Source organism: Papaver somniferum, unplaced genomic scaffold (assembly GCF_003573695.1).
Source record: "Papaver somniferum cultivar HN1 unplaced genomic scaffold, ASM357369v1 unplaced-scaffold_124, whole genome shotgun sequence".
NCBI classification, from domain to species: Eukaryota; Viridiplantae; Streptophyta; class Magnoliopsida; order Ranunculales; family Papaveraceae; genus Papaver; species Papaver somniferum.
In genome coordinates, this window is record NW_020621492.1 from 437,757 (window position 1) to 451,523 (window position 13,767).

General features: G+C 35.5%; 1 non-coding gene across 1 annotated transcript; it reads left to right on the forward strand.

Moving 5' to 3' along the window:
• The first annotated feature begins 263 nt into the window (after positions 1-263).
• On the forward strand, positions 264-337 carry TRNAM-CAU. The gene has a single exon. It is a non-coding gene; the product is annotated as a tRNA-Met (tRNA).
• Positions 338-13,767: the final 13,430 nt, after the last annotated feature.

A 13,767-nucleotide genomic window follows, 5' to 3' on the forward strand; every position in this document is an offset into this window, starting at 1 on the left:
TATAGCATGATGATCCCAAGTTACGGCAGCTCCAGATGAAAGGAGAATAAGGGTATTAAGAAAAGGGATTGCCTAAGGATCTAAAACAAGAATCCCTTTCGTCGGCCAGCAGGATCCGGGACAGGAAGATCCCAACTATAAAGATTTATCTGCAAGAGTCAATTCCTTGGATGGATGTCTGAGCGGTTGAAAGAGTCGGTCTTGAAAACTGATATCTTGCATAGTAAGACCGGGGGTTCGAATCCCTCTCCATCCGGTGCTTTAGCGGGGTAGAGGAATTGGTCAACTCATCAGGCTCATGACCTGAAGGCTACAGGTTCGAATCCTGTCCCCGCCTTAGTGAAAGGCAATTAAGGTAGTGTTCTACACTGACTGACTTGCTAGAGTAAGGTCATTTACCCACTTTCTTTCTTGTTCTACAAGGGTCCAAGAAAACGGATGCGCGCGCTAACACGCAACGGCTTTATAGGTAGGAGTCGTTGCTTGTTGACTCCATATTTTTCCTTTGAATTTATCTTAGATTCCACGTACCCGAAATGGATCTGATCAAATATTTTACTTTTTCCATGATCATCTCTATTTCAGGTATCCGGGGCATCCTCCTTAATAGACGAAAACATGCTAATGATCAGGACATGTTGGTCTATATACCCACATGATCTTGATATTTTAGCCAAGTTTTGAAGCCTAGGCCTCATAAACACGAATTTTCTACTTAGAGCAGTTACGAGTGTACATTCGAAAAGTACACACTCGAAAAGACTCGAACGTTATAATTTAGCTCAAGAGATGTCTATTTTGATTGAAAACATGCTAATTATCAGGACATGTTGGTCTATAGACCCACATGATCTTGATATTTTAGCCAAGTTTTGAAGCCTAGGCCTCATAAACACGAATTTTCTACTTAGAGAAGTTTCGAGTGTACATTCGAAAAATACACACTCGAAAAGACTCGAACACTATAATTTAGCTCAAGAGGTGTCTATTTTGATTGGAAACATGCTAATGATCAGGACATGTTGGTCTATAGACCCACATGATCTTGATATTTTATCCAAGTTTTGAAGCCTAGGCCTCATAAACACGAATTTTGTACTTAGAGCAGTTTCGAGTGTACATTCGAAAAATACACACTCGAAAAGACTCGAAAGCTATAATTTAGCTTAAGAGGTGTCTATTTTGATTGGAAACATGCTATTGATCAGGACATGTCGGTCTATAGACCCACATGATCTTGATATTTTAGCCAAATTTTGAAGTCTAGGCCACATAAACAAGATTTTTCTAATTAGAGCAGTTTCGAGTGTACATTCAAATAATACACACTCGAAAAGACTCGAACGCTATAATTTAGCTCAACCGGTGTCTATTTTTATTGGAAACATGCTAATGATCAGGACATGTTGGTTTATAGACCCAGATGATCTTTATATTTTAGCAAAATTTTGAAATCTAGGCCTCATAAACAAGATTTGTCTACTTAGAGCAGTTTCGAGTGTACATTCGAAAAATACACACTCGAAAAGACTCGAACGTTATAATTTAGCTCAAGAGATGTCTATTTTGATTGAAAACATGCTAATTATCAGGACATGTTGGTCTGTAGACCCACATGATCTTGATATTTTAGCCAAGTTTTGAAGCCTAGGCCTCATAAACACGAATTTTCTACTTAGAGCAGTTTCGAGTGTACATTCGAAAAATACACACTCGAAAAGACTCGAACACTATAATTTAGCTCAAGAGGTGTCTATTTTGATTGGAAACATGCTAATGATCAGGGCATGTTGGTTTATAGACCCACATGATCTTGATATTTTATCCAAGTTTTGAAGCCTAGGCCTCATAAACACGAATTTTCTACTTAGAGCAGTTTCGAGTGTACATTCGAAAAATACACACTCGAAAAGACTCGAACGCTATAATTTAGCTCAAGAGGTGTCTATTTTGATTGGAAACATGCTATTGATCAGGACATGTCGGTCTATAGACCCACATGATCTTGATATTTTAGCCAAATTTTGAAGTCTAGGCCACATAAACAAGATTTTTCTACTTAGAGCAGTTTTGAGTGTACATTCAAATAATACACACTCGAAAAGACTCGAACGATATAATTTAGCTCAACCGGTGTCTATTTTTATTGGAAACATTCTAATGATCAGGACATGTTGGTCTATAGACCCAGATGATCTTTATATTTTAGCAAAATTTTGAAATCTAGGCCTCACAAACAAGATTTGTCTACTTAGAGCAGTTTCGAGTGTACATTCGAAAAATACACACTCGAAAAGACTCGAACGTTATAATTTAGCTCAAGAGATGTCTATTTTGATTGAAAACATGCTAATTATCAGGACATGTTTGTCTAAAGACCCACATGATCTTGATAGTTTAGCCAAGGTTTGAAGCCTAGGCCTCATAAACACGAATATTCTACTTAGAGCAGTTTAGAGTGTACATTCGAAAAATACACACTCGAAAAGACTCGAACGCTATAATTTAGCTCAAGAGGTGTCTATTTTGATTGGAAACATGCTAATGATCAGGACATGTTGGTCTATAGACCCAGATGATCTTGATATTTTACCAAAATTTTGAAATCTGGGCCTCATAAACAAGATTTGTCTACTTAGAGCAGTTTCGAGTGTACATTCGAAAAATACACACTCGAAAAGACTCGAACGCTATAATTTAGCTCAACAGGTGTCTATTTTGATTGAAAACATGCTATTGATCAGGACATGTTGGTCTATAAACCCACATGATCTTGATATGTTAGCCAAGTTTTGAAGGATAGGCCTCATAAACAAGAATTTTCTACTTAGAGCAGTTTCGAGTGTACATTCGAAAAATACACACTCTAAAAGACTCGAACGCTATAATTTAGCTCAAGAGGTGTCTATTTTGATTGAAAACATGCTATTGATCAGGACATGTTGGTCTATAAACCCACATGATCTTGATATGTTAGCCAAGTTTTGAAGGATAGGCCTCATAAACAAGAATTTTCTACTTAGAGCAGTTTCGAGTGTACATTCGAAAAATACACACTCGAAAAGACTCGAACGCTGTAATTTAGCTCAAGAGGTGTCTATTTTGATTGAAAACATGCTAATGATTAGGATATGTTGGTCTATAGACCCACATGATCTTGATATGTTAGCCAATTTTTGAAGGCTAGGCCTCATAAACACGAATGTTCTACTTAGAGCAGTTTCGAGTGTACATTCAACTAATACACACTCGAAAAGACTTGAACGCTATAATTTAGCTCAACCGGTGTCTATTTTTATAGGAAAGATGCTAATGATCAGGACATGTTGGTCTATAGACCCAGATGATCTTGATATTTTAGCTAAATTTTGAAGTCTAGGCCTCATAAACAAGATTTGTCTACTTAGAGCAGTTTCCAGTGTACATTCGAAAAATACACACTCGAAAAGACTCGAACGCTGTAATTTAGCTCAAGAGGTGTCTATTTTGATTGAAAACATGCTAATAATCAGGATATGTTGGTCTATTGACCCACATGATCTTGATATGTTATCCAATTTTTGAAGGCTAGGCCTCATAGACACGAATTTTCTACTTAGAGCAGTTTCGAGTGTACATTCAACTAATACACACTCGAAAAGACTTGAACGCTATAATTTAGCTCAACCGGTGTCTATTTTTATTGGAAACATGCGAATGATCAGGACATGTTGGTCTATAGACCCAGATGATCTTGATATATTAGCTAAATTTTGAAGTCTAGGCCTCATAAACAAGATTTGTCTACTTAGAGCAGTTTCGAGTGTACATTCGAAAAATACACACTCGAAAAGACTCGAACGCTGTAATTTAGCTCAAGAGGTGTCTATTTTGATTGAAAACATGCTAATGATCAGGATATGTTGGTCTATAGACCCACATGATCTTGATATGTTAGCCAATTTTTAAAGGCTAGGCCTCATAAACACGAATTTTCTACTTAGAGCAGTTTCGAGTGTACATTCAACTAATACACACTCGAAAAGACTTGAACGCTATAATTTAGCTCAACCGGTGTCTATTTTTATTGGAAACATGCTAATGATCAGAACATGGTGGTCTATAGACCCAGATGATCTTGATATTTTAGCTAAATTTTGAAGTCTAGGCCTCATAAACAAGATTTGTCTACTTAGAGCAGTTTCGAGTGTACATTCGAAAAATACACACTCGAAAAGACTCGAACGTTATAATTTAGCTCAACATATGTCTATTTTGATTGAAAACATGATAATTATCAGGACATGTTTGTCTATAGACCCACATGATCTTGATATTTTAGCCAAGTTTTGAAGCCTAGGCCTCATAAACACGAATTTTCTACTTAGAGCAGTTTCGAGTGTACATTCGAAAAATACACACTCGAAAAGACTCGAACGCTATAATTTAGCTCAATAGATGTCTATTTTGATTGAAAACATGCTAATTATCAGGACATGTTGGTCTATAGACCCACATGATCTTGATATTTTAGCCAAATTTTGAAGTCTAGGCCACATAAACAAGATTTTTCTACTTAGAGCAGTTTCGAGTGTACATTCGAAAAATACACACTCGAAAAGACTCGAACGCTATTAATTAGCTCAAGAGGTGTCTATTTTGATTGAAAACATGCTAATTATCAGGACATGTTGGTCTATAGACCCACATGATCTTGATATTTTAGCCAAATTTTGAATCCTAGGCCTCATAAACACAAATTTTCTACTTAGAGCAGTTTCGAGTGTACATTCGAAAAATACACACTCGAAAAGACTAGAACGCTATAATTTAGCTCAAGAGGTGTCTATTTTGATTGAAAACATGCTAATGATCAGGACACGTTGGTCTATAGACCCACATGATCTTGATATTTTAGCCAAATTTTGAAGCCTAGGCCACATAAACAAGATTTTTCTACTTAGAGCAGTTTCGAGTGTACATTCGAAAAATACACACTCGAAAAGACTCGAACGCTATAATTTAGCTCAAGAGGTGTCTATTTTGATTGAAAACATGCTAATTATCAGGACATGTTGGTCTATAGACCCACATGATCTTATTATTTTATCCAAGTTTTGAAGCCTAGGCCTCATAAACATGAATTTTCTACTTAGAGCAGTTTCGAGTGTAGATTCTAATAATACACACTCGAAAAGACTAGAACGCTATAATTTAGCTCAAGAGGTATCTATTTTGATTGAAAACATGCTATTGATCAGGACATGTTGGTCTATAGACCCACATGATCTTGATATTTTAGCCAAATTTTGAAGTCTAGGCCACATAAACAAGATTTTTCTACTTAGAGCAGTTTCGAGTGTACATTCGAAAAATACACACTCGAAAAGACTCGAACGCTATAATTTAGCTCAAGAGGTGTCTATTTTGATTGAAAACATGCTAATTATCAGGACATGTTGGTCTATAGACCCACATGATCTTATTATTTTATCCAAGTTTTGAAGCCTAGGCCTCATAAACACGAATTTTCTACTTAGAGCAGTTTCGAGTGTACATTCTAATAATACACACTCGAAAAGACTCGAACGCTATAATTTAGATCAACAGGTTTCTATTTTTATTGGAAACATGCTAATGATCAGGACATGTTGGTCTATAGACCCAGATGATCTTGATATTTTAGCTAAATTTTGAAATCTAGGCCTCATAAACAAGATTTGTCTACTTAGAGCAGTTTCGAGTGTACATTCGAAAAATACACACTCGAAAAGACTCGAACGCTGTAATTTAGCTCAAGAGGTGTCTATTTTGATTGAAAACATGCTAATGATCAGGACATGTTAGTCTATAGACCCACATTATCCTGATATGTTAGCCAATTTTTGAAGGCTAGGCCTCATAAACACGAATTTTCTACTTAGAGAAGTTTCGAGTGTACATTCAAATAATACACACTCGAAAAGACTTGAACGCTATAATTTAGCTCAACCGGTGTCTATTTTTATTGGAAACATGCTAATGATCAGGACATGTTGGTCTATAGACCCAGATGATCTTGATATTTTAGCCAAATTTTGAAGTCTAGGCCACATAAACAAGATTTTTCTACTTAGAGCAGTTTCGAGTGTACATTCAAATAATACACACTCGAAAAGACTCGAACGCTATAAATTAGCTCAAGAGGTGTCTATTTTGATTGAATATATTCTAATTATCAGGACATGTTGGTCTATAGACCCACGTGATCTTGATGTTTTAGCCAAGTTTTGAAGCCTAGGCCTCATAAACACGAATTTTGTACTTAGAGCAGTTTCGAGTGTACATTCAAAAAATACACACTCGAAAAGACTCGAACGTTATAATTTAGATCAAGAGATGTCTATTTTGATTGAAAACATGTTAATTATCAGGACATGTTTGTCTATAGACCCACATGATCTTGATATTTTAGCCAAGTTTTGAAGCCTAGGCCTCATAAACACGAATTTTCTACTTAGAGCAGTTTCGAGTGTACATTCGAAAAATACACACTCGAAAAGACTCGAACGCTATAATTTAGCTCAAGAGGTGTCTATTTTGATTGGAAACATGCTAATGATCAGGACATGTTGGTCTATAGACCCGCATGATCTTGATATTTTAGCAAAATTTTCAAATCTAGGCCTCATAAACAAGATTTGTCTACTTAGAGCAGTTTCGAGTGTACATTCGAAAAATACACACTCGAAAAGACTCGAACGTTATAATTTAGATCAAGAGATGTCTATTTTGATTGAAAACATGTTAATTATCAGGACATGTTTGTCTATAGACCCACATGATCTTGATATGTTAGCCAATTTTTGAAGGCTAGGCCTCATAAACACGAATTTTCTACTTAGAGCAGTCTCGAGTGTACATTCAAATAATACACACTCGAAAAGACTTGAACGCTATAATTTAGCTCAACCGGTGTCTATTTTTATTGGAAACATGCTAATGATCAGGAGATGTTGGTCTATAGACCCAGGTGATCTTGATATTTTAGCTAAATTTTGAAGTCTAGGCCTCATAAACAAGATTTGTCTACTTAGAGAAAATTCGAGTGTATATTCGAAAAATACACACTCGAAAAGACTCGAACGTTATAATTTAGCTCAACAGATGTCTATTTTCATTGAAAACATGCTAATTATCAGGACATGTTTGTCTATAGACCCACATGATCTTGATATTTTAGAAAAATTTTGAAATCTAGGCCTCATAAACAAGATTTGTCTACTTAGAGCAGTTTCGAGTGTACATTCGAAAAATACACACTCGAAAAGACTCGAACGCTGTAATTTAGCTCAAGAGGTGTCTATTTTGATTGAAAACATGCTAATGATCAGGATATGTTGGTCTATAGACCCACATGATGTTGATATTTTAGAAAATTATTGAAATATAGGCCTCATAAACAAGATTTGTCTACTTAGAGCAGTTTCGAGTGTACATTCGAAAAATACACACTCGAAAAGACTCGAACGCTGTAATTTAGCTCAAGAGGTGTCTATTTTGATTGAAAACATGCTAATGATCACGATATGTTGGTCTATAGACCCACATGATCTTGATATGTTAGCCAATTTTTTAAGGCTATGCCTCATAAACAAGATTTGTCTACTTAGAGCAGTTTCGAGTGTACATTCGAAAAATACACACTCGAAAAGACTCGAACGCTGTAATTTAGCTCAAGAGGTGTCTATTTTGATTGAAAACATGCTAATGATCAGGACATGTTGGTATATAGACCCACATGATCTTGATATGTTAGCCAATTTTTGAAGGCTAGGCCTCATAAACACGAATTTTCTACTTAGAGCAGTTTCGAGTGTACATTCAACTAATACACACTCGAAAAGACTTGAACGCTATAATTTAGCTCAACCGGTGTCTATTTTTATTGGAAACATGCGAATGATCAGGACATGTTGGTCTATAGACCCAGATGATCTTGATATATTAGCTAAATTTTGAAGTCTAGGCCTCATAAACAAGATTTGTCTACTTAGAGCAGTTTCGAGTGTACATTCGAAAAATACACACTCGAAAAGACTCGAACGCTGTAATTTAGCTCAAGAGGTGTCTATTTTGATTGAAAACATGCTAATGATCAGGATATGTTGGTCTATAGACCCACATGATCTTGATATGTTAGCCAATTTTTAAAGGCTAGGCCTCATAAACACGAATTTTCTACTTAGAGCAGTTTCGAGTGTACATTCAACTAATACACACTCGAAAAGACTTGAACGCTATAATTTAGCTCAACCGGTGTCTATTTTTATTGGAAACATGCTAATGATCAGAACATGTTGGTCTATAGACCTAGATGATCTTGATATTTTAGCTAAATTTTGAAGTCTAGGCCTCATAAACAAGATTTGTCTACTTAGAGCAGTTTCGAGTGTACATTCGAAAAATACACACTCGAAAAGACACGAACGTTATAATTTAGCTCAACATATGTCTATTTTGATCGAAAACATGATAATTATCAGGACATGTTTGTCTATAGACCCACATGATCTTGATATTTTAGCCAAGTTTTGAAGCCTAGGCCTCATAAACACGAATTTTCTACTTAGAGCAGTTTCGAGTGTACATTCGAAAAATACACACTCGAAAAGACTCGAAAGCTATAATTTAGCTCAAGAGGTGTCTATTTTGATTGGAAACATGCTAAGGATCAGGACATGTTGGTCTATAGACCCAGATGATATTGATATTTTAGCCAAATTTTGAAGTCTAGGCCACATAAACAAGATTTTTCTAATTAGAGCAGTTTCGACTGTACATTCGAAAAATACACACTCGAAAAGACTCGAACGCTATAATTTAGCTCAAGAGGTGTCTATTTTGATTGAAAACATGCTAATTATCAGGACATCTGGTCTATAGACCCACATGATCTTGATATTTTATCCCAGTTTTGAATCCTAGGCCTCATAAACACGAATTTTCTACTTAGAGCAGTTTCGAGTGTACATTCGAATAATACACACTCGAAAAGACTCGAACGCTATAATTTAGCTCAACAGGTGTCTATTTTTATTGGAAACATGCTAATTATCAGGACATGTTGGTCTATAGACCCACATGATCTTGATATTTCAGCCAAATTTTGAAGTCTAGGCCTCATAAACAAGATTTTTCTACTTAGAGCAGTTTCGAGTGTACATTCGAAAAATACACAATCGAAAAGACTCGAACGCTATAATTTAGCTAAAGAGGTGTCTATTTTGATTGAAAACATGCTAATTATCAGGACATGTTGGTCTATAGACCCACATGATCTTGATATTTTAGCCAAGTTTTGAAGCCTAGGCCTCATAAACACGAATTTTCTACTTAGAGCATTTTCGAGTGTACATTCAAATAATACACACTCGAAAAGACTCCAACGCTATAATTTAACTCAACAAGTTTCTATTTTTATTGGAAAAATGCTAATGATCAGGACATGTTGGTCTATAGACCCACATGATCTTGATATTTTAGCCAAATTTTGAAGTCTAGGCCACATAAACAAGATTTTTCTACTTAGAGCAGTTTCGAGTGTACATTCGAAAAATACACACTCGAAAAGACTCGAACGCTATAATTTAGCTCAAGAGGTGTCTATTTTGATTGAAAACATGCTAATTATCAGGACATGTTGGTCAATAGATCCACATGATCTTGATATTTTATCCAAGTTTTGAATCCTAGGCCTCATAAACACGAATTTTTTACTTAGAGAAGTTTCGAGTGTACATTCGAATAATACACACTCGAAGACTCGAACGCTATAATTTAGCTCAACATGTTTCTTTTTTTTTTTTTTGAAACATGCTAATGATCAGGACATGTTGGTCTATAGACCCAGATGATCTTTATATTTTAGCAAAATTTTGAAATCTAGGCCTCATAAACAAGATTTGTCTACTTAGAGCAGTTTCGAGTGTACATTCGAAAAATACACACTCGAAAAGACTCGAACGCTATAATTTAGCTCAAGAGGTGTATATTTTGATTGAAAACATGCTAATTATCAGGACATGTTGGTCTATAGACCCACATGATCTTGATATTTTAGCCAAGTTTTGAATCCTAGGCCTCATAAACACAAATTTTCTACTTAGAGCAGTTTCGAGTGAACATTCGAAAAATACACACTCGAAAAGACTAGAACACTATAATTTAGCTCAAGAGGTGTCTATTTTGATTGGAAACATGCTAATGATCAGGACATGTTGGTCTATAGACCCACATGATCTTGATATTTTAGCCAAATTTTGAAGTCTAGGCCACATAAACAAGATTTTTCTACTTAGAGCAGTTTCGAGTGTACATTCGAAAAATACACACTCGAAAAGACTCGAACGATATAATTTAGCTCCAGAGATGTCTATTTTGATTGAAAACATGCTAATTATCAGGACATGTTGGTCTATAGACCCACATGATCTTGATATTTTTGCCAAGTTTTGAAGCCTAGGCCTCATAAACACAAATTTTCTACTTAGAGCAGTTTCGAGTGTACATTCGAAAAATACATACTCGAAAAGACTCGAACGCTATAATTTAGCTCAAGAGGTGTCTATTTTGATTGAAAACATGCTAATTATCAGGACATGTTGGTCTATAGACCCACATGATCTTGATATTTTAGCTAAGTTTTGAAGCCTAGGCCTCATAAACACAAATTTTCTACTTAGAGCAGTTTCGAGTGTACATTCAAAAAATACACACTCGAAAAGACTCGAACGTTATAATTTAGCTCCAGAGATGTCTATTTTGATTGAAAACATGCTAATTATCAGGACATGTTGGTCTATAGACCCACAAGATCTTGATATTTTAGCCAAATTTTGAAGTCTAGGCCACATAAACAAGATTTTTCTACTTAGAGCAGTTTCGAGTGTACATTCGAAAAATACACACTCGAAAAGACTCGAACGCTATAATTTAGCTCAAGAGGTGTCTATTTTGATTGAAAACATGCTAATTATCAGGACATGTTGGTCTATAGACCCACATGATCTTGATATTTTAGCCAAATTTTGAAGTCTAGGCCACATAAACACAAATTTTCTACTTAGAGCAGTTTCAAGTGTACATTCAAAAAATACACACTCGAAAAGACTCGAACGCTATAATTTAGCTCCAGGGGTGTCTATTTTGATTGAAAACATGCTAATTATCAGGACATGTTGGTCTATAGACCCACATGATCTTGATATTTTAGCCAAATTTTGAAGTCTAGGCCACATAAACAAGATTTTTTTTACTTAGAGCAGTTTCAAGTGTACATTCAAAAAATACACACTCGAAAAGACTCGAATGCTATAATTTAGCTCCCGAGATGTCTATTTTGATTGAAAACATGCTAATTATCAGGACATGTTGGTCTATAGACCCACATGATCTTGATATTTTAGCCAAATTTTGAAGTCTAGGCCACATAAACAAGATTTTTCTACTTAGAGCAGTTTCGAGTGTACATTCGAAAAATACACACTCGAAAAGACTCGAACGCTATAATTTAGCTCAAGAGGTGTCTATTTTGATTGAAAACATGCTAATTATCAGGACATGTTGGTCTATAGACCCACATGATCCTGATATTTTAGCCAAATTTTGAAGTCTAGGCCACATAAACAAGATTTTTCTACTTAGAGCAGTTTCGAGTGTACATTCGAAAAATACACACTCGAAAAGACTAGAACGCTATAATTTAGCTCAAGAGGTGTCTATTTTGATGGGAAACATGCTAATGATCAGGACATGTTGGTCTATAGACCCACAAGATCTTGATATTTTAGCCAAATTTTGAAGTCTAGGCCACATAAACAAGATTTTTCTACTTAGAGCAGTTTCGAGTGTACATTCGAAAAATACACACTCGAAAAGACTAGAACACTATACTTTAGCTCAAGAGGTGTCTATTTTGATTGGAAACATGCTAATGATCAGGACATGTTGGTCTATAGACCCACATGATCTTGATATTTTAGCCAAATTTTGAAGTCTAGGCCACATAAACAAGATTTTTCTACTTAGAGCAGTTTCGAGTGTACATTCGAAAAATACACACTCGAAAAGACTCGAACGCTATAATTTAGCTCAAGAGGTGTCTATTTTGATTGAAAACATGCTAATTATCAGGACATGTTGGTCTATAGACCCACATGATCTTGATATTTTATCCAAGTTTTGAAGCCTAGGCTTCATAAACACGGATATTCTACTTAGAGCAGTTTCGAGTGTACATTCGAAAAATACACACTCGAAAAGACTCGAACGCCATAATTTATCTCAAGAGGTGTCTATTTTGATTGGAAACATGCTAATGATCAGGACATGTTGGTCTATAGACCCACATGATCTTGATATTTTAGCCAAATTTTGAAGTCTAGGCCACATAAACAAGATTTTTCTACTTAGAGCAGTTTCGAGTGTACATTCGAAAAATACACACTCGAAAAGACTCGAACGCTATAATTTAGCTCAAGAGGTGACTATTTTGATTGGAAACATGCTAATGATCAGGACATGTTGGTCTATAGACCTACATGATCTTGATATTTTAGCCAAATTTTGAAGTCTAGGCCACATAAACAAGATTTTTCTACTTAGAGCAGTTTCGAGTGTACATTCGAAAAATACACACTCGAAAAGACTCGAACGCTATAATTTAGCTCAAGAGGTGTCTATTTTGATTGGAAACATTCTAATTATCAAGACATGTTGGTCTATAGACCCACATGATCTTGATATTTTAGCCAAATTTTGAAGTCTAGGCCACATAAACAAGATTTTTCTACTTAGAGCAGTTTCGAGTGTACATTCGAAAAATACACACTCGAAAAGACTCGAACGCTATAATTTAGCTCAAGAGGTGTCTATTTTGATTGAAAACATGCTAATTATAAGGACATGTTGGTCTATAGACCCACATGATCTTGATATTTTAGCCAAATTTTAAAGTCTAGGCCACATAAACAAGATTTTTCTACTTAGAGCAGTTTCGAGTGTACATTCGAAAAATAGACAATCGAAAAGACTCGAACGCTATAATTTAGCTCAAGAGGTGTCTATTTTGATTGAAAACATGCTAATTATCAGGACATGTTGGTCTATAGACCCACATGATCTTGATATTTTATCCAAGTTTTGAAGTCTAGGCCTCATAAACAAGATTTTTCTACTTAGAGCAGTTTCGAGTGTACATTCGAAAAATACACACTCGAAAAGACTCGAACGCTATAATTTAGCTCAAGAGATGTCTATTTTGATTGAAAACATGCTAATTATCAGGACATGTTGGTCTATATACCCACATGATCTTGATATTTTAGCCAAGTTTTGAAGTCTAGGCCTCATACACACGAATTTTCTACTTAGAGCAGTTTCGAGTGTATATTCGAAAAATACACACTCGAAAAGACTCGAACGCTATAATTTAGCTCAAGAGGTGTCTATTTTGATTGGAAACATGCTATTGATCAGGACATGTTGGTCTATAGACCCACATGATCTTGATACTTTAGCCAAATTTTGAAGTCTAGGCCACATAAACAAGATTTTTCTACTTAGAGCAGTTTCGAGTGTACATTCGAAAAATACACACTCGAAAAGACTCGAACGCTATAATTTAGCTCAAGAGGTGTCTATTTTGATTGAAAACATGCTAATTATCAGGACATGTTGGTCAATAGATCCACATGATCTTGATATTTTATCCAAGTTTTGAATCCTAGGCCTCATAAACACGAATTT